The sequence below is a fragment of the Podarcis melisellensis genome (genome assembly GCF_964234715.1).
Source record: "Podarcis melisellensis genome assembly, chromosome: 8".
Classification (NCBI taxonomy): Eukaryota; Metazoa; Chordata; class Lepidosauria; order Squamata; family Lacertidae; genus Podarcis; species Podarcis melisellensis.
In genome coordinates, this window is record NC_138540.1 from 82,892,426 (window position 1) to 82,915,021 (window position 22,596).

The 22,596-nt window shown below is 44.1% G+C and overlaps 1 long non-coding RNA gene and 1 pseudogene across 3 annotated transcripts in view; one reads left to right on the forward strand and one right to left on the reverse strand.

Annotated features, from left to right (window-relative positions):
* Positions 1-2,481: 2,481 nt before the first annotated feature.
* Positions 2,482-22,596, reverse strand: part of LOC309376243 — a 33,641-nt gene continuing 13,526 nt past the window's right edge. For both annotated transcript variants that reach the window (XR_014171100.1, XR_014171101.1), the window contains 2 exons: positions 16,319-16,493; positions 2,482-2,807 (listed from right to left, as the gene is read on the reverse strand). This is a non-coding gene — a long non-coding RNA (uncharacterized lncRNA). The remainder of the gene's footprint in view (positions 2,808-16,318; positions 16,494-22,596) is intronic.
* Positions 7,827-9,473, forward strand: LOC309375679 (UDP-N-acetylhexosamine pyrophosphorylase pseudogene; annotated as a pseudogene). Its single transcript has one exon. The product of its transcript is annotated as a UDP-N-acetylhexosamine pyrophosphorylase pseudogene (transcript).

A 22,596-nucleotide genomic window follows, 5' to 3' on the forward strand; every position in this document is an offset into this window, starting at 1 on the left:
TCTTGTGAAGCGGCTAAGAAAACGAAAAACTCCTTCATCTAGCGAGTTTTTCGTCTTCCGAGGCGTTCATCTTGCGGGGTACCACTGTACAGGAAATCAAAACAACAAAACATGGCTTGTGTGAGCAGCGTCTCTGTCTGAGAGCAGAGAACAAAGAGCATAAAACATAAGCACACAGAATGGAAGTTCTCTAGTCTGAGTTTCCATTGCCACACTTCCAGTGTTATGGAACGTAAACATAGGATCACATGATCCTGTGATGAGAGAATGAAATACTAACATCTCCCCCATTTCATGACCTCATCGCTGATGACTTTAGCACATTTGCAGCTTATGTACAAACACATTCAGTTGTTCTTTGTTAACAACTTTTGACAACAAATCTGCAGGTATATAGGACACATTTATGAGTCCACTGTGGATACAATCCCTTGCATGACATAACTTGATCTGCAAGTACTTGGTTCTTTGCTTACACCTTCAGAATTAAGCAAAGCAAAGCATGATTTGTTGTCCTGATAAACTTGTATAGGACACGACACAATCACTATCATGTCTTTACACAACTGCAATAACCGCTCAACATCCATGAGGATGTTGTCAGAGCATTCAGCTTCACAGGAACTTAAGCTCACAATAGTTTGCTGTTTGTCTGACCAGTTAAACAAACAGTTGTTATACATATAACACACACCAGATGTGCTTTTACCATCTATGGTGTCCATGTTGCGTAATTATTGGATTCTAGGCGAGGGAATGCTAAAGCTTCGGATCCGATCTGCGCACAAGCAGTATCTGCTTTCTTTAAGCCAGCAAACGACACACAGTGCAGCAACGCTTTACGCTTGACCAATCGGCACCCTCTTTCCTTTGCCTAATTAGTGGATTTGGGCATGATTTACTGCCAAACAAACAGAAACTTCAGCAGCAGCTCTCGGCAGCAGCTGGACGCAAGCCACATACCTTTCCTGCGCCATAAATCACAACAGTCCTGTGTCCAACATCCGAAAGCATAACATACCAAAACAGCCCTGGGCCCATAACCGATGTCTGTACATGCCCCTGTACGGGTCCTGCGACTCACATCCAGATGGAACCTGTGAGCATTAGCAGAGATATGCAGTATGCGAAGCTGTGTAGCAGCAACAGGAAAGCAGAATGCAACCAGAGAAGTGTTAAGTATACAATGGTACCTCTAGATACGCACACCTCTGGTTGCGCATCTTTCAGGATGCGAACGCAGCAAACCTGGAAGTATTTTTTTGGGTTTCGCCACGTGCACATGCACAGAATTGACACCTCCGGTTGCGAATTCCTCGGCATGCGGCCAGACCTCCGAAATGGATCCCGTTCGCAACCGGAGGTACCACAATGAAATGGGAATGCCTGTGTATTGGCGAAGGTTGTAACATGGGGATTTTCCATGAAAAGCAAGAAGGAATCTCTGTGATAGTTGATAATTAACTATTGCTGTTTCCTGCTACCTAACATGAGTCTTTAACATTAGATCATGTGAGAAGTATTGAGTTGCAAATATGCCATCTTGGAAGGCTGGTTGCTAGTTCTTTGTTTTTCCTCAATACTCCATGGGGTGTGGATGTAAATGAAGCTCTCCAGGTAAACAGCCCTATGGCTGAAAGGGCTATAATGCAGGCAATAGAGATTGGGTAGGCAAACTAAGGCCCAGAGGCTGGATCCAGCCCAATCACCTTCTAAATTTGGCCCGCAGATGGTCTGGGAATCAGCGTGTTTTTACATAAGTAGAATGTGCCCTTTTATTTAAAATGTGTCTCTGGGTTATTTGTGGGGCATAGGAATTCCTTCATTTCCCCCTCCCCAAATATAGTCCGGCCCCCCACAAGGTCTGAGGCACAGTGGACCGGCCTCCTGTTGAAAAAGTTTGCTGACCCCTGCAATAGAGCCTGAGTGGAAGAGAGAGCTATGTTTGTCAGCTCTGATTATAAGTTATTTATATGATGCTGAGCCTGTGCTGAATTGCACAAGACATTGCTTGGATATTTGGGATGTATCTTTGATGCTTTTGTTATGGTTTTGAAGAAAGTTCTGCAAATAAAATTTTGAATGATCACTTATGGGTCTGGACAGTGCTTCCTTCCAAAAGGAACAGTTTTCATGCTCTCAGCAAATGTGGTTAATGAATAAAGCATCATGCTTAATGATATCACCAGGGCCCACCCATATGCTGGATTTTTTCCCCTCATTGCATTATCCCTAGATCAGAAAAAGCTGAATTAAACAGAGAGATTGTGTAGGCTGTCATTTGAAGACAACACATACATACAGGATGGGCCAAACCCACTTTAAACTGCTGTGTGTCCACCGTACCAGCCATAGCTCTGACCTGCTGCAGATTCTACCTGCTGTTGCTGCCCCAGCTGCTTAAGAAAACTCACCCTTGCCCTCCAAGCAGCTCTTGTCTCCTTAGCAGCCAGAGTTGAAGATCCTGGAGTGTGGCAGCTGTCACTTGAAATAAGGAAGGAACTGTGATTCGTGGGTTATTGTCTGTGGCACAGCAATGAGATAACACCTTGTGACTATTCCCACCTCATTGGCCCTAATCAGACGGTGCTATTGGCCAAACAAACAACAGGAATTGTCTCCTGAGCGTGACTTCCCAAGGCAAAAGAGGCTGAGCCAACTGGATGTGCTGTTGCGGCACTTAGGAGGTAGCAGAGTTGGTGCTGAATAATAAAGACATGCTTCCTTCCAATAATCTCAAGGTTGCCAGGAACAGTATTCTTCAGTCACCGAATGCCTGGGTAAACAGGAATGTTTTCAAATTCTTCCTGAAAGGTAATAATGACTGAGTCAGGTTAGGGAAGGCATTCCATTGAAAAGGCCCTGTCATGGATCAGCAACAGCCAGTTGGCCCATGGCAGTGACAACAAGAAGGGCAGACCCACATAGAGTGCACAAGAGTAGTAGTAGTAATAATAATAATAATAATAATAATAATAATAATAATAATAATAATACTTTATTACCTCTCCCATCTGGCTGGGTTTCCCCAGCCACTCTGGGCGGCTTCCAACTGAATATTAAAAATAATACAGCACCAGACATTAAAAACTTCCCTAAACAGGGCCGCCTTCAGTTGTCTTTTAAAAGTAAAATAGTTGTTTATTGCCTTGACATCTGCTGGGAGGGAGTTCCACAGGGCAGGCGCCACTACCGAGAAGGCCCTCTGCCTGGTTCCCTGTAACCTCACTCCTCGCAGCGAGGGAACCTCCAGAAGGCCCTCACTGCCTGGGCTGAATGAAGGGGGTGGAGACCCCCATCCAAGCAGTCCAAGCAGGAGGCCACTACAGTGTGGACAACTGAGGCCAAACTCTCCCAGGCCAGGAATGGCTATAGCCAGGCTTAGCTGGGCACAAGCATTCCTAGCCACAGAAGCTACCTGGGACTCCAGTGACAAGTTGGAATCCAGGAGAGCTGCCCAACTACAAACTTGGTCCTTCAAGGAAGAGCAATCCCTCTCAGAACAGGATGTATACTGAATTCACAGACATGTGAACCACCCACCCACAGCACTTGCACCTTATGAAGACGCATCAAATTTACTGACCCCCATTCAGTGCATCCAGACACCTGTCCAACACCTTCATGGTCTCTCCTGAGTCTGATGGAATGGATAGTGATGAGTGTCATCAGCATACAGATGACATCACCCTCCAAATCCCCAGATGAGCGCTCCCAACACTCTCATATAGATGTTAAATAACATAGGAGACAGAATGGACTCTTGCAGAACCCCATAGCCCCAAAATCATAGAGCCAAGCAACAATATCCTAGTAGTATTTTTTAGTAGTGACCCTGCAAGTAGGAGTAGAAGCACCGTTGTAGAGTGCCCCCAGCTCTGAGTTGCTCCGGAAGAACACTATGGTCAACAAGAAGAACCAACAGGGTTGCATTCCCCTTAATCTTGACCGACCAAGGCTGTTTTGAAGCCAGAAATGGGTCTGAAACAAAAAATGGAATGGATTCAGATAATCACCTTCCTTCAGAAAGACATGCAGCTGGTTGGCCACCAACTCGCCGAGGAAAGAAATAAGAGAGAACGGACTGACGTTTTCCCAAACTTCTGGATCCCTTTAGGAGGGGGGGCAGGGACACCACTGCTTGTTTCAAAGCATTGGACAGAACTCTCTGCTGTAGTGAGGAACTGAGCACTGCCTGGACCCATCCAATCAATCCCCTCCTCCTACTTTTTATAGCCATGATAGACAGGGATCTAGAGGGCACATTGCAGACCTTCACCACCATAAGCATCCTATCCATATCTTTGGGTTGCAGTACCTGAAATGGATTCCACAAGGTATAATTCACTGATGCTCCAGAGACTTTATATATATATATATAAACATATAAATTATAAAGTAAACCACAAAACTTATCACATATACAATCTTTTTAGACTTCCATCAGCACCTCTGATGATCCACCATTTTAACCACTTCTTATGCATTTCTTAACTTTAAATATTGCCTTTAAATCTTTTAACAAATCATCCTTCCTCTTATACATTTTTGCAGTAATTTCAATAATACTCCTCACAAAACTTCTTGCAAACCTACAAACGTCCTCTGGTCTTCACAAATACTTTTCAAATAGTCCGTAAATTTACTCCAGTCTTCCGTGAATTTCTGGTCCTGCCGGTTTCGAATCCTTCCTGTTAATTTATCTGGGTCTGCATAGTCCGTTAACTTCATCCTCCATTCTTCAATCGTCTGTAATTCTTCTTGCTTCCATTTTTGAGCCAATAATATTCTTGCTGCTGTTATTGCATATAAAAAAAGAGGTTACATTCCTTTCTATTTATATCACTCCCAACAATGCCCAGTAGATGCTCCAGAGACTTTCAATGAACCTGAAACAATTGCAGCATCAAGTTCAGCATGGGTTCGGGTGATTTTGTCCTTAAAAGTGAGTCACAGCAGGATATTGACTGGTCCGTTGTCAATGATACCACACGGGTCTGCCGCAGATGGTTTACCGCTCTAAGCAATTCTGCTGGGTGATTCATATTCCTTCCCTCTCTTTCTCTCTCTCTGTCTCTGCTTTAGAGTTTCATTCTTGCACTAAGTCTTTCTAGGGATATTTGACTCACTCACATCATTCACACAATGAAGTCAACAAAACCTTAGAAGCAATGCAGAATTGATTAGGTAAGTGCCAGCTTTTTAGCTGAAAGATTTCATGAGAGATCCTTGTTCCTTTTAGTAGGAGCAAGAAAACCATGCACCTGTTTCAAGTGAATCCAAGTGAATGGAGAATCTCCTAATGCAGAGTGAAATTCTTGATCAGTTACAGGTCCATCATTAACAAAAAAAAAAGTTAATGTAATAATCATAACAGCAGCAGCAGTGTAAACCAGATACCAAAATGAGTCCAAACATTTAGGTATACTGTATATTAAAAGCTCTTCTTGATGCCACTATGGGTGAGCTTTCCAGGGAAAAGGGTTCAGTAACTGGGGTGGTGGCACCAACAGATTAGTCTTCCTTCGTTGTGGTCAACCCCTTCCCTCAGTTGGCGAGGACACCGGTAGGAAGGCCTTCACAAAAGTCATGGACAGTTTGGTTTGTGGGAAGACATTTCTACAGGTTCTCACTTCCCAAGCCTTAAAGGTAAACAGCAGCTCTGAATTGTACTTGGGAACAGGACAGAAGGCAATGAAGTTCTTAAACATGGGGGCAACAGTTTCTCTTTTTTAATAATTTAATTTTTATTAGTATTTTCCACACAACAGCAACACAAAAAATATCGAAAAATAACAATACACAAAACACAAAAACCAACATACAAAAAACCCAAATCCATATCTTACAAGTTAATAATATAAACACAAAAAGGAAAAACAAACATTGACTGACTTCCACCAATCCCACAACACCTCCTTTACCTCTCATTGTGTCTTCCTGTTTTCCTTACCATCTCTATCCTAGCATCTAGATATAAATCCCTCTTATCCTTTCACTTCACAAGGTTATTCCAGACCCAGCTAGATTTCTGTCCTCGAACCTTGACTTTTAAGGTATTCATTTAAACACTCCCATTCCTTTTTCACTCCACTTTTTGGCTTTTGTCTTATTATATCTGTCAATTTGGCTAATTCTAAGTACTCTGAAAGCTTACATAACCATTCTCCCCTAGTGGGTAGCTGATTACCTTTCCAATACTTACCACCAGGATTCTTGCTGCAGACGTCGCGTATAAGAAAAAATTACCGTATTTTTTGCTCTATAAGACTCACTTTTTCCATCCTGAAAAGTAAGGGGAAATGTGTGTGCATCTTATGGAGCGAATGCAGGCTGCACAGCTATCCCAGAAGCCAGAACAGCAAGAGGGATTGTTGCTTTCACTGCACAGTGATCCCTCTTGCTGTTCTGGCTTCTGAGATTCAGAATATTTTTTTTCTTGTTTTCCTCCTCCAAAAACTAGGTGCGTCTGGTGCGTCTTTTAGAGCGAAAAATACGGTAGTTTTGTCTTTTGGAATATCATCAACAGTTTCTCAATGCACAGTGCCAGTTAGCAGCAATCTAGCTGCTGTATTCTGTACTGACGGCAGTTTCCAAACAGTCTTCTTCAAAAGGTAGCCCCATAAACAGCACATTACAGCCATCAGTTGGGGAAGGTTTCATCTGCTCAGAGATGCTGTATTTGTGGGGTTGAAGAGGTTGAACATACCCCTCATTTTCTGTTCTGTTTACAAGTAACCAAAATCTAAGTACCTGAGTCAATTTCTCACTGGTCAACCATTGGAGAAATAAAGAAAACAACAAACTTTTGCTTGCCACAACTAACAGGGTAATTATTGAAAAAGTAGCTTAATTCGATAAAAAAAAGAAAAAGTAGCTTAATTCACTTGGTTGAAAGAAAGATACATCTTACCAGGGTGTAACTAATGTTCTTGAGCTATTCTAAGTGATTTTTTTCATCCATGTACGATGCTGACTTTCGTTAAGACCTATGGTGATGACAATAAATTATTGACTTACGGCGTGATATTGGTTTACTTTCTGTTAACTTATTACCAAGCAAACTGGGTTCACGTAAGCTTACTTCCCATCATTGTGATGCAAAGACATGGCTCATATTGTGTCATGATTAGCCACATCCCATTCAATATATATTCTGCAAGATTCTGAGCAGAGTCGGTGTCTGGGGTTACTGCTGCTCCACGCATTCTGTGGTATGTATTTCAGCTGAAGAATCCGGGCAAGTTCAGTCCACGCTCACATTGGATTTTTTACCAGGTAAGTGTTTTTAATGAGTAAAAAGAAGGGAGGCAGGGATTGACTTTCTTATCTGGGTATGATTTATGCACCCAGATAGATGTTCAGGATCAGGAAATGCAGCACATTCTGAGATAAATAAATTTTTATTGATTTTTCCATGTATACTTCTTCTAACAATATATCTTTAACAATTTTTCATATTTCCACCCTCCTCCCCTGGACTTTCCTCATATTCCCATTTTGTTTTATTTCCATATTGTTCACCCTGCGTATTGTTTCCCCAAAAATTTCTCAATACTTATAGTCGTATTTTTTGTTGAATATAGTTGTGATTGTGTACTCAAACCTTGCCAATGAGTGCATTTCTTTATGTTGCCTCTTCATATATGTTATAAATGGTTCCCATTCTCTTTTAAAGTCTTTGTTGTCCTTTTCATGTAATTTTTCTGTTAGTTTTGCCAGATCTGCATATTCCATGTTTCCCTTGCCACTGTTCTTTCTTTGGCATTTCTTCTGTCTTCCATGTTTGCGCTAATAAAATTTTGCCGCTGGGCTGGGCTGCGGGTGGGAAGGAAGGAGCCGAGACGGCGCTGCGAGTCGCCGCGGGAGGCCATGGACGGGGACAATGAGATCCATGAGCTCCAGCGCTGCTTGGCTGAGGCAGGACAGAGCCATCTTCTTCGGTTCTGGGAAGAACTGGATGTGTCAGAGCAGCAAGAGCTGTATAGAGACTTGAAGGACATGAATCTGGGAGAGCTGGGCCAAGCTTTCCAGAAAGCCATGAAGGAAAGCAGCCATTTGCCAGGACAGGAGAACGTGGATGCCAAAATGGAACCTGTGCCGCGTGAAGTGCTAGGGAGTGCAACGCGGGACCAAGCCCAGCTGTCCACCTGGGAGCAGGAAGGTCTCCGACAGATTTCCCAAAACAAAGTTGCTGTTCTTCTTCTAGCTGGTGGGCAAGGAACAAGGCTGGGTGTCTCGTACCCCAAGGGGATGTATGATGTAGGCCTGCCATCCCACAAAACTCTCTTCCAGATCCAAGCAGAGCGCATCCTGAAACTGCAGCAGCTGGCTGAAAGACAACATGGCCTGAAATGTGTTATTCCATGGTACATCATGACAAGTGGTAGGACAATGGAATTGACTAAAGAATTTTTCCTGAAGCACAAATACTTTGGCTTAAAGAAAGAGAACGTGATCTTCTTCCAGCAAGGGATGCTGCCTGCTATGGACTTTGATGGGAAAATCATCTTGGAAGAGAAAGGCAAAGTTTCTATGGCACCAGATGGTAATGGTGGTCTCTACCGAGCTCTGGGAGCCCATCATATTGTGGAGGACATGGAAAAGCGAGGCATTGGCAGCATCCATGTCTATTGTGTTGACAATATTTTAGTCAAAGTGGCTGACCCTCGCTTCATTGGCTTCTGTGTACAGAAGGGAGCAGACTGTGGAGCAAAGGTTGTTGAAAAGACCAATCCCACGGAGCCAGTTGGTGTGGTGTGCCGAGTGGGTGGCGTTTACCAAGTGGTGGAGTACAGTGAGATTTCTCTGGCCACAGCACAGAAAAGGGGTCCTGATGGCCGGCTGCTGTTTAATGCTGGGAACATAGCCAACCACTACTTCACCCTGGAGTTTCTGAAAGACATTGTCAATCTTTACGAGCCTCAGCTACAGCACCACGTGGCCCAAAAGAAGATCCCGTGTATAGATGTAGCCACTGGAAAGCCTCTGAAGCCAGACAAACCAAATGGGATTAAGATGGAGAAATTCGTATTTGACATCTTCCAGTTTGCCAAAAAATTTGTGGTTTACGAAGTGCTGAGAGAAGACGAGTTCTCTCCTCTGAAGAACGCAGACAGCCAGAATGGGAAAGACAGTCCCACCACTGCACGCCACTCGCTGATGTCACTGCATCACTGTTGGGTTCTCAATGCTGGAGGGCACTTTGTGGATGAAAATGGAAGACGCCTTTCTGCAATTCCCCGACTGAAGGATGCCAGTGATTTTCCAATTCAGTGTGAGATTTCTCCTCTTGTTTCCTACGGGGGTGAAGGCCTGGAGGAATACGTGAAGGACAAAGAATTCTATGCCCCTTTGATTATCCATGAGTTGGTGAAGAATGGATTGTGAGATCCCCCTGCTCATCTTTCTGGTCTAGAACTTGTTGTGATCCTCGGTTGTCAGACTGTGAATATTCAAATTAAAGTTTCAGTTTTTCACTTAAATTGAATTCCCTCAAAATCCAGGATTTTGGCTGCAGTAAGAATGGATGGAGTCCTTTTCACGCTTTTTATCTTGAGGATAGCTATTTATATAACTTTTAATTTAAGGGTAGTAACACTTAAAATAGCAAGGATGCTACATTTCATTCTACAGAACTTCAAGGCATTTTGTATCAAATCCAATGGTATACCTTCAAAAAGGCTTTATGGTACGGGGTTTGAGTTGGGGAAATTTTATTTTCCTCAAATATATGTGACTTTAAAAAAAGTGATGGGATTTTATGGCTGCCCATATTGTGCTTTTATTAACGGTTGTATCTTGCAAAGGTTGCACAGTTGAAAGAATGCTGAAGGAGTGAAACTGGATTAAATTGTCTTCCCCCTCCCAAAAAAATAAAATAAATAAATAAATAAAAAATAAAATTTTGCCGCTGTTGTTGCATACCTAAATAATTTCCAATTTTCTTTTTTTACACCTTGGTCTAAAATTCCTAGAAGGAATGCTTCAGGTTTCTTAACAAAAGTCTTTTAAAACATTTTTTTTCAATTCATTATATATCATTTCCCAATAATTTCTAATCTTTTTGCATTCCCACCACATATGATAGAATGTCCCATCTATTTCTTTACATTTCCATCAACTTTTTGATCCCTTTTTATACATTTGACCACTTTCTCTGGTGTTATATACCATCTATACATCATTTTCATATAATTCTCTTTCTGTAAGATACAATCTGTAAATTTTAGGTTCACCTTCCACATCTTTAGGAAATGCAGCACATCCTAAGCATGTGCACTGAGAAGTCCTATATTGTCCAGCTCAGCTTTAGCAAGGTGATAGTCTCCTGTATCTTCAGTGTATACCCTAGGACTTCTATCCAGCATGACCATTCCCAGTCACCAGTCTAGCTGCTGCATTCTGGATTAGTTGTAATTTCCAAGTCATCTGCAAAGGTAGCCCCACGAAGAGCACATTACAGTAGTCCAAGCGGGAGATAACTCATCTCTCTAGTGAGACAGTCTGCGGGCAGGTAGGGTCTCAGCTGGTGTGCCAGATGGAGCTGGTAGACAGCTGCCCTGGACACAGAGTTGACCTGTGCCTCCATGGACAGCTGTGAGTCCAAAATGACTCCCAGGGGCATAATTGCCGCATTCAGGACCAGGGAGTCCCCCCATCCCATATCCCCCCAAAACAGTACTTCTGTCTTGTCAGGATTCAACCTCAATCCGTTAACTGTCATCTATCCTCTAACCCAGTGTTTCCCAACCGGTGTTCCGCGGCACACCAGTGTGCCGCGAGACGTTGCCTGGTGTGCCGTGGGAGGGAGGCGGGCGAGTCGTATGTTACGCTTATAGATCTGCCTCTCTATGGTACTGTACTGGGGGAGTAAGGAGCGGCAGCGGCGGCGGCGGGAGCAACGGAAGGAAGCTCTCCGGCGGCTGCCGGAAGCTGGGAAGTGGCGCGGCTGCCGGCGGCGCTTCTAGTAGCTTCCAGACGCGCGGCGAGAGAGCGAGGGCGAGGGGCGCTCGCCAGCCAGCCAGCCAGCCGGGCAGAGGCAGAAGCGGCGAGTCCTTCAGCGAGGCGCTGATGGCCAAGTGGGGAGAGGGAGATCCGCGCTGGATTGTGGAGCAGCGCGCGGATGCCACCAACGTCAACAACTGGCACTGGTGAGCGAGGGGGCAGGAAAGGCAGCGGGAGCTGGGGGGGCGGAGAAGTGGCTCGTGTTTGGCGGGGGGATGCAGCTCTTCCCCTGAGGGCTTTGGGGGAATAAGGGCAGCCGTGCTGCCACCGCCACACCCACAGCCACCCACAGCCCCGCGATTGCGGGGACGCGTGTCTGCTTCTCTCTCCCTGTCTCTTGCCTCTGACCCCTTCGCACGAGATTCTCCACCGCTTATGCGTGTTCGCGCCGGAGTCACTTTCCTTCGGGTTTGGTGGACCTTACTCTCAAATAAGTGTGGTAAAAGATTACAAGCGCGGGGGGAGATAGAGAAACCTCCCTGGCCTGGTTTAACCTCCTTTTAAAAAAAAATAACAGCTGGATCTGTAGAAGGGCAGCTACTGAGAGTTTGGGTGCTTTTTGGCACGGAAAAAGAAAGATCGCTAGCTACTTCTTTCAGATCAAGCTGCGCTGATGTGCATGGGAGCTAGGGGCTGGTTAAAACAAACAAAAACGTTGGCAGTCTTTTCTAGGGGCCAGGTGCAGCATCTGGCAAAGCCAGCGAGTGCCTGCTGAATAAAAGTTTGCAACAGGGAGGCAGCCCCTCCACCTGTATCATAATCTGGTCTGCACAAGCACTCTCCAGAATAGGAAGCACCTTGTCAATTTTAATGGTGTGTTTGTGCTAACTAGCAATTCTGCCACATACAAATTAATGGCTGATTTGACAGCCAGATGGGTGGGGTATAAATAATAAATTATTATTATTATTATATGAACTAGAATAATTTTTGTGTGCTGCTGTAAGAAAGTCATTTTTCTATTGAAATGTTCACACTCACCAAGCAATGGCAAGGTGTTCACACTGCTGCACTGTGTGAGATAATAGGTAAACATTTAAAAACTCTCGAGGGGAAGTTGTCATTTTATTTCTCTTCAGTCTCCACTGAATGCCTTGACTGGGTTAGGGACCCTTATAGCTCAGCATCAGTTGGTGGAATGGATATGACTTTACAGGAGCAGGAGGAACTAACTGAACTGAGACAAAATTGTGGTTTCAAGCTAAGATTTGCTGATCTACCTTTGGACAGTTTTTGGTTGGAAACTGCCAAGGAGTTCCCCCTTCTGGCAAACAAAGCTATTTTGACATTGCTCCCATTTTCCACTACATATCTCTGTGAGTTGAGCTTTTCAAGCATGATTGCTATAAAAACTAAATACAGAGAGAGACTGAGAGCTGTTGACGAAGAGTTACGTGTGTGTCTTTCTTCGATTCCAGCCAGAATATCAGCTTTGTGTTCAGCCAAACAGGCCCAGGTTGCGCACTGAATAAAGTATTTTATAATTTTTCATATTTCTGTTTACTTACTATTTCATAATAAAGTAATTATAAAATACTATCTTTGTGTTTATTTGATTCCTATTAAAGAGTGTTACTTTATATATAGTCAATATAGGAACAGAGTTAATTTTTTAAACATTTTCTAATGGTGGTGTGCCTCGGGATTTTTTTCATGAAACAAGTGTGCCTTTGCCCAAAAAAGGTTGGGAAACACTGCTCTAACCACCCTCAGACACTCACGCACATAAAGGCTGGAGAGATAGTTATTCAAGTATCCAGGCTTTAAGCAGCACCCTTAAACTGAGCCTGCAGATGACCGGGGAGATGTGTAGGGATGGTGGGACTTGTCAGCAGCCCAGCGTGAACTGATTGTGTACAGCCCACCACTTTCCACACTATCTTCAAAGTAGCCTTCCAAGCAAATCATAAGACACTCACACTATGTATTTTTTTGACAGCTGCTGAAGTTTGCCAGCCACAAAGATGAGTGATCCAGAGCACCAAGCACTGATGAGGGACCATCCAGGTGTGCCTTTATTATTACATCAGTTTTCCCTCTCAGCTGCCAGACCCAGAAGGCTCTGGCAGCGATGACCCTTTCCGATCACTCCAGGAATGGGTCCCGGAATGATGTTGCCTACAAATCGTCCTACTGCATTGTGGTGCAGAATGGGTGGAACTGAGCAGGGGGCCATATTTGCCCATCCCATTCCCCTCTTGGCATCTTCAAATCTTTATGCTATCTGTGCAAAAGTGGTCAATGGCGCCCTCTTTGATCACCTTTGTTGAGTTTGCTTCTCTTCCACTGATAGCAGAAATGTCATGGTTTACTGTCGCAGCCCAGGTGCTTTCATGGGTAAATGTGTCATTAAGTCAGCCTTCTGCCAGCCCACTGTTTGGTCACCATGATGGACAATTCCTCATTAAATAGCAGTTAGGGGCTATTACAAATCATGGCTTCACGTGGCTGGGGATGGATGTGTCCTGGTTTGGTAAAGTTTCTTTTTTGCACTGAATCTGCTGCTAGCAATTTGGGTTTCGGTAGCGAGGATATATGGCAGACTTGGCATTTGGAGCTTTCCAGCCCTATGTTAGGCCATCTAAAGGCCCACATTGGTTATAGTTCCACCTGACATACATCTCACAGTGTTTATTGGTGTCTACAGCAGACATGTCCATTTCGGGGGCCTAATCTGGCCTGCCAGTCAGTTTATTTCCTTATTTAAAAACCTCAACAACTCCAACCCAATTTTTCAATCCTAACAAAAGCTCAACAACTTGGGCTGGCCCTTTGGTCAGCCCCCACAGGCCTTCACTTCATCAAATCTGGCCCTCTTTGAAAAAGGTTTGGACACCACTGGTCTACAGCATGATCCTTTGGGTCAGTCAGAGGGTGTACAAAACTGCTCACTGAATCCAGTTCAGTCTCAGTCACTGCGTGTAATGGGAAAAGGGGGCTGCTCGTGCGTAAGCGTTTAAGCCCTCCAAGCTTTACCATCAGTTCCTAAACTTTCCCAGTCCGCGGAGCCATGGGTGCATGGCTACCTCAATCGCTGGCAGAATCCGTCAGTGGGCGTTTCCGGAATTTACGCCAACATAAGAGTTCCTTGACGGAAACTCTCCTTCTGGATTCTCTGCGTGACAGTTTCCTCCGCGGAGTGGGCGTCCCCAGCCGAGGTCCTGAGCTCTCCCCGCTGTTCTCACTGGAAACATCTTGGAGCCATTCCTCCGATTGAGTTTCTGCAGGAACTCTCCCTCTCCCCCTACTGGCACCTTAAAGACCAACTAAGTTAGTTCTTGGTATGAGCTGTAACTCCCCCTACTGGTTCCTTCCTCAGCATCCGAAGGTCTCCTAGCCTCCTTGAGCCCTTCCACCACCTGACTCTCCGATGGCAGTTCCCTGACACTGCGCTTCAGTGCATTGGATGGGCAGGCGTTGTATGAGGTGGGATTGCCTCCTGCCCACATTGTTTGACCCTGTGCTGCTGCAGCATCCTTTTCAGATCCTGGTTGTTCATGTGGGTACCACAATTTGAGGTTGCTAAAGGGCAAAGCCCTTGTCGCCCAAGCCTGCCTTGAACTCCTCTTTATTTCATGCCTATGGTTGCCGTAGGATGTGCCTACTTAAACTCCCTTTGTTGCTGCAACTACTAACCACCTGGTTTTTAAGATAATTTTTTCTGCTTTCTTTTTTCCTGTAAAATGGGTTATAATTGTACAGTTGAAACCCATGAAGCCGTTTACTGCAAAGCCCTGGCAAAGTCTCTGCAAAATATCGACCCACCAGTGACAATGGGATTCTACGCACCATGGGGGAGAAGCAAAAGAAGGCTCCTAGATGAAATTGAAAGTAAGTACCATTGACTCAAAAAAGAATAATCAAAGCTGCATTTAAATATCCCAGAGAGGGATGCAGAAGGTAAGGGGTGTGAAGTTAACTGGCAAGGCATGAGCTCTTTCTTGCAAAGAAATCCTGCATCAGGGAAGCTCAGTGGCTCAGGGCCAGGAGAACGTGAGATTAAGTACTCAACGCACAATTATTATTTTTAAGGCATACTTCTAGTAATTTGTTTATAATAATGTGTATACCCTATTTTTCCTCCATGGAGCTCACCTTGTATCACAACAAACCTGTGAGATGGGTTGGGCTGAGAGGCAGTGATTGGCCCAGTGAGCTTCATGGCTGACCTATGATTTGCACTTTCTTCTCACAGGTCCCAGTCCAACAAACTAACTACTAACTCCACATTCTTTTACATTGCTGTGTCTCCATACCCACACCAAACTGGTATCCGGAGTTTTGTGATGCCCTGCTAAAGCACATAGTCTAGATACAGACCAAATAAAAGGACAGATTAAAGAGGAAGTGGTCTCCTGTTCCAAACCAGCTTGTGAGCCAGTAGATTTCTATTATTAAGGATCAATCTCCAGCATCTCCAGTTAGGGCTGGGAATATCCCCTGCCAGAAAACCACTGGGGAGCTAATGACTGTCAGTGCAGGTAGATATGGAGCTATATATCCAGAATGCGGCAGCTAGACTGGTGACTGGGAGCGGCCGCCGAGACCACATAACACTGGTCTTGAGAGACCTACATTGGCTCCCAGTACGTTTCCGAGCACAATTCAAAGTGTTGGTGTTGAGCTTTAAAGCCGTAAACAGCCTCAGCCCAGTATACCTGAAGGAGTGTCTCCACCTCCATTGTTCTTCCTGGATGCTGAGGTCCAGCGCCAAGGGCCTTCTGGCGGTTCCCTCACTGCGAGAAGCAAAGCTACAGGGAACCAGGCAGAGGGCCTTCTCAGTAGTGGCACCCGCCCTGTGGAATGCCCTCCCATCAGATGTCAAAGAGATAAACAACTACCTGACATTTAGAAGACATCTGAAGGCAGCCCTGTTCAGGGAAGTTTTTAGTGTGTGAAGTTTTTAATGTATTTTTAATCTTTGTTGGAAGCCGCCCAAAGTAGCTGGGGAAACCCAGCCAGATGGGCAGGGTACAGATAAATAAATAAATAAATAAATAAATAAATAAATAAATAAATACTACTACTACTACTACTACTACTACTACTACTACTACTATATAGACCAATGGGCTGATTAAGTATAAGGCAGTTTCCTATGTTCCTAAGTGATGACCAGAAAATGACTGACACCCCCCCCCCCACCAGCTGTAGACTGCAGCAGACTCATCCCACCTGTGATGATGAGTACAGACTGGTACAAATGTTGTGCTTCCCACTTTCTTTTACAGGCCACATGCCCACAGAGGGGGAGAAAAGTGGTGGAAAGTATTCCTTGCTTTCACTCATTTGGCGTATGATTTTTTGTTACCCTGCTTCCGGTTCTGACGAACTCAAAGGTACACGGTACATCTTCATCAATTTTGATGCCTGGGAGTATGTAGGATGTGACCATATCTGGGCTGGCCTTCTCACAGCGCTGCTTGACGCAATTGAAGGGAAGAACAAAGCACTTTTTACGATTTTTATGATCCTTGATGGGCAATCTCTGAAAAAAACAAAGAGAAAGAAATGGGTTTTTAAAGGATGGGGGAAGCTCTTCATTCCTGTTATAACAGGTTTGATTCTTCTTTTACTAGCAGTTAGCATGTTGATAAAGGAAGGCAATTTAAAGTCGCTCTTTGGATCCACTGCTTTAGTAGGGGCTATTCTGTTTATCGCTCCTTTCATACACATAATGACAAAGTTCTACTTCACACTGAAAAAGAAGCTTCAGACAGAAATTGACAGAAATACCCTCAGTGCCAAGATGGGCTTCATGCACTTTGTGAAAGAATTAGTGGAAACCATAGCTAATTTCCTCCAGTTCCTGGGATGGATAGAGAATCGAAAGATCCTGGTGGTCCTGAAGATCATCAATTTGGACAGGTGCACTCAGGACAAAGTGGTGGATGTTCTGGACGCCATCAACATACTTCTTTCCAACAAAGATGCCCCATTTATCTCCATCTTGGCTGCCGATCCAAGCATCCTTGTGGATTGTATTCAAAGAGAAAAGAAACACACGAATGGCTACTTGTACTTAGACCGAATTGTGTCCTTGCCCTTCTCCCTGCCGCAGATGACTCCCAAGGACAAATTAAGGCTGGTCAATGAGATTCTGAAGGTGGATTATCATGCATTCTCTTGCGAAGAAAGCAACATCAGAATCAAAGTGGTAGGCTTAGAAGACCCCAGCTGTAGCGAAAAGTTAATTATCTGTAAGCACTTGATGAATAATGAATACATCCCAGGGAATTCTGCGCAACTGAAGAGGGTGGTGAATACAGTCCTGACCATCTTGTCCATCACCAAGTTGGAATCAGAGGCTCCTTGGAAATATGAGGAAAGAATCAGCATTGAAGAACTGATAGACTGGGTTGTTCTTTCCAACTGCTGGCCTTGCCGCCTGAGCTGGATTTTGCAATGTGAGGAAGATGCCAGACAGCAAAGAAAGCTTGAGGAAAACCAGAAGGAGGAAGCAGATAGAAAAGAAGGAAGCCGACTATGGAGGGAAGAAGAGGGAGATGGCAAAACATTACTGGAGATTTACAATGACAATGAGCCAGCACTGGCTAAGATTAAGAATGATATAAAAAGACTTCTGGAACTGGATGGCGACCCTGATCTTTTCAGAAAATTTTTGGCCACCAGGTCCCAGATCACAGCAAAGTGGGCGAGATATCTGGCAAATTTCCTGGTCAGTTTGGATTTCTCTTTGAAAAGGCCATTTGAGTTGCTACGGGGCCTGAACAGCATAACAGCAGAGGAAGAAACAAGTCACCATCCACTGAGTGTCACAACAAGAAATCAAAATCCCAACAGTTTGAAAACACATATGCTTAGCAGCCAAGACAGTCCTCCTAAGCTGTGCTAGATAGACCGGTGGATCTAGATGACATTAGGCTGAGTGAAGTGATTTGATCTTTGCCTCTTATAATTACTGTAAATCCACAATTACTAGGGGGTTACCACAGTTCACTAATAAAGCCAAAATCGCATATTGTGGGATTACCAAAGCCATTCCCCCCCCCCCAGAACCCTGCCCTCTTTCCACCTGCTTTTTACATTTATTTTTTGCCGCACCGTAAAGCTGAATATATACAAATTAAATGTGTGTAAGTTGTGGGCTTCCTGTACCCAAGAGAGTACAGGAACAAAACACTAAATTACCTCAAAGCCACCAATATCCGTGAACCGCAAACATAACCTCAACTAATACTAGTTTGCCATTTGGTAGAAACATTTAACAACTTTGGAACAATCCTGGTTTGCCAGTTAGGACACGATGTCTGCTCTCCTAGCATTTCTTCCCAAAAGCACCTTTTGCTCTGTATCTTACAGAACAGACTCAAAGCAGGATTGGAAGGGAGGAGAAACCCACCCCAAAACAGGCTGGATGTTGAAGCCTGGAGGTCTGCCTATAGACTCAGTGTGAAGATGGAGACTGCTGGCTAGGTCAGGTATTAGGTTATAACTAGGATGTTGGGGGAAGCAGCAGAGGTAGATACCTATTTCTGAAAACATTAGGCTTTAAACCTGTGGCCTTCTAGATGCTTTTGGACTCCTGGCCTCCATGAGTCTACTTCAGAGATTTCCAAACTTTTCAGCTTGGTGACACGCTTTTTAGACATGCATCATTTCACAACACAGTAATTCTGTTTTACTAGCAAACCAAAGATTAAACTGACCCCTTTCCAGCCCCAGGAGGAATGCGGGGGGCGTTCACACGACACACCTACACACTGTGGCCGACGCAGTGATGTGTCATGACACAGTTTGGAAAGATCTGGTCTACTTTAATATTTAACTTATTTTATCTTTTATTGTTATGCTGCTATCTGTTTCTTGAGATTATATTGTTGCTATTACTCTGTATTTTTATCTTTCATTGATTTATTTAAGGTTTTTATTAACACTTTTCAGGCAATCCTCAGTGTAGCTTACATAAAAAACTCTTGTGTCAATAAAAATGTATCTTTATGTATCATTCTTTAATAATAACAATAGTATTTCAGAGTTCCAAGCATTTCTTTATTGTCTTGGTTCCTCCTTGCAAAGGTTGGCTGATATTTGTGTTCCTATTTATTCCAATTATTCATTAAATTTATATCCCTCCATTCCTCCCAAAGGCCCTAGGTTGACAAACAACAAAGCTGCAAAACTATAAAAATAAAAATATTTAAAACATCGTTAACAGCTAAACATGTTAAATATACTAAGGACTGGGTAAAACAGAATCCTGGCTCAAGATGCTACTTTATATCGGGCTGGTGGGAAATGGTGAGGTATGAACCAAAATTCTTCTCAAGTAAACCTATAATTCTATAATCCATTCAAATATATTCAGGGCTATATGTTTAAGGATAGAAACGAGAGTGAGCGAAAGCAGGGGAAATATATCTTGGGAATACTTGATTTGATGTGAGGCAGTTGATTTGCTATGGGCTGGAATATTATGCTGTTTGCTTTCACCTATGCCTAACTTGTATTTTTGTAAATATATCCAAATATTACCAACTGCCACCAGTCTCCAGTGATTTATCCTTCCTGTTGGAGCTGAACCCAGAAAAGCACTCTCCCTGAAATTTATTGCCATTTGGAGTGCGGAAACTATAACACTAATGTGTGAAACAAAAAAACTACAGGAACTGAAAAAAGAAAAAAAGAAAAAAGAAAGAAAGTGGAGGATGTCCCACATTCTATTTTAAGCTATACTTAATAAAGATATGCCAATCCAACCAACATGTGTTTTTTTTGTTTCATTCCCCTTGATATTTTTAGTTCAGTAGTTAATTTTTCTATCAGCACCAATTGCCAGTCTTTTTAATACCATGTGGTCAATGTCACAACCTATATACCGTACTTTTCTGTGTATAAGACTAGTGTTTTGTTTTGTTTTTTTACTTTAAAAGAAGGTCAAAAATCTGGGGGCATCTTATACACGGATAGTGCATATGCCCATTTTCTAAATTTGGGGTCCCCAAAAGTAGAGGGCGTCTTATACATGGGGGCGTCTTATACACAGAAAAATACGGTAAATTTCAAATAAATTTCAGTATCCAGCTATTACAAGCCATGATGCTAATAAAAGCTGGCCAATAAGATGCTTAAAATGCAGGTGCATATTGTCCCCTATGTAAAGTTTAAATAAAGCCTCCATATATATTTTCTTTCACAATGAACTCATTTAGTTAATAGAGTCTATGTAGGGTGTGAATCATCTCTCCACAGAGGCACTTTAAGCATGGCATGGTCAGATGCCTCCTTGAACCTCTCTCTGCTATTTCCACCCTCGACACCAGACTGGAAGAAATCAGTATAAAATAGGTTCTTGTGTGAACAGCATGCCTAGGAGAGGAAAATGTGTGATTATGCTCTCCATGCTGTAGGTGGCGCCAGGTGTCCACTAAAGCATGTTCCTCAAAATGTTTAAGCCCAGTAAAAGGTAAAGCCGCTGCTTGTCCACCAGGTTTCTCTTATGCACAGCAACCCAGGCCTTGTGGGCGGGAAGGCGGGGTTGCAGTGATTTTTAGGAAGTCATTAGTTTGCACCAGGTGTCCTATTGGGAAGACCCAGTTCTCCGAGTGCATGTTCTGGAAGTTGGGCAATAGGGGCAGTACAGGATTCCTTTTGGTGTACTGACCTCTCCACTACACAAAGGATTCCCTCCCCGAGCTGCTTCAGGTCGTGGCAGATGTTCTCCTAGTTTGGTTGTCCTAGGGGATTTTAACATCCATGCCGACATGACTTTACAAGGGGCCACTCGGGACTTCATGGAAAGCATGGCCTTCATGGGGCTGTCCCTGAATATGTCTGGCCCAACCCATAGCCACGGACATGCCTTGGACCTGGTGTTCACCTCTATGGATGTTGGTGATCTGACACTAAGTAAAAGCGAAACTAAAGAAGTGCCATGGTCAGATCACTTCCTGGTGCAACTGGACTTCTCCACGACCCTTCCCCTCTGCAGGGAGGTGGGACCAATTCGGATGGTCTGCCCCTGCCACTTAATGGATCCAAATGGTTTCCAGAGAGTGGTAGGGGATGTTTTATCCCATGTTGATGGCCTTTTAGCTGATTCCCTGGTGGCCCGCTGGAATGGGGAGTGTTCTCGAAGCTACCAGCATGAGTTTGACCAAACTGCAGGAGGCAGTGGAAGACAGGAGTGCCTGGCGTGCTCTGGTCCATGGGGTCACGAAGAGTCGGACACGACTAAATGACTAAACAACAACATTGACTGTTTAGCTCCGAAGCGCCCTCTCTGATTGCATGGAGCCTGGATAGCCCCGTGGTTTTCCACAGATCTAAGGGCAATGAAACAATTGCTGAGAAGGCTAGAGCGCCGGTGGCGGATAACTCATTCTGAAGCTGACCGGACACGGGTTAAAGCTCAATGTCGAGCCTACCAAGTAGTGGTAGTGACGGCAAAGAAGACTTTCTTCATCGCCTCTATTGCATCTGCCTAAAACAGAAGACTATTTCAGGTGGTTTGCAATTTAGTGGAACAACATGATCTCCTGCAATGATTTTGCAAAGTTTCTTGCAGATAAAGTAGCTCAGAATTGGGAAGTGGTAGACTCCACTGTGGGAGCAGGGCCGGGGCGGGAGAGTGCTAGAATCCTGTCTAGTCAAGTTGTGTGGGGTCAATTCCAATCTGTTATGTCCGAGGATGTGGACAGGCTGCTTGGACGAGTGAAACCAACCACCTGTCTCCTTGATCCTTGCCCATCCTGGCTTATAAAAGCTTAAAGGCTGTCAAATGGCTGTTGACCTGAATTAGGGTTGTAAATTGAAGCACAGGTGACCCTGCAATAATTCTTTAACAAAGATGAGACAACTGCCATCATCTGCTGGAGCCCCGTGCCTCCTAGTGATTTGGATGAACCTGGAGAGGTGAATTGCACACTGTGCCCTTGATGTTTAAGCAAACAATTGGCGGGCCTCTTTATGGTGGGTTTCTTGTAAGTACAAGCACACCCGTTTTCTCCCTTTTTATAGCATTTAAAACTTTTGTTGTTGTTCAGTCGTGTCCGACTCTTCGTGACTCCATGGACCAGAGCACACCAGGCACTCCTGTCTTCCACTGCCTCCTGCAGTTTGGTCAAGCTCATGTTGGTAGCTTCGAGAACACTGTCCAACCGTCTCATCCTCTGTCGTCCCCTTCTCCTTGTGCCCTCCATCTTTCCCAACATCAGGGTTTTTTCCAGGGAGTCTTCTCGTCTCATGAGGTAGCCAAAGTATTGGAGCTTCAGCTTCAGGATCTGTCCTTCCAGTGAGCATTCAGGGCTGATTTCCTTAAGAAATTAAAGGAAAAGAAATTTCCTTTAAAACTGTACATCAATCAATATAGTGCCCCTGCTCCACAAACGTAGAGTTAACTGTTTCAAATCAGTACCCACCCCCACCATATTTGCCTCATATAAGATAGCAGCAACCTTAGCAAAGAGACTGTATATATTCCAGAACTGCGCTTTCTGAATCAAAACCAAAAACAAACAATAGATTTTAAACTTGATATAGACTCAACTTGAAGATGGAGATTGCAGATTAGATCAGGCAGCAGCTTATACCTGGCATAAAAGCAGCAATGGCTGACTCCCATATTTG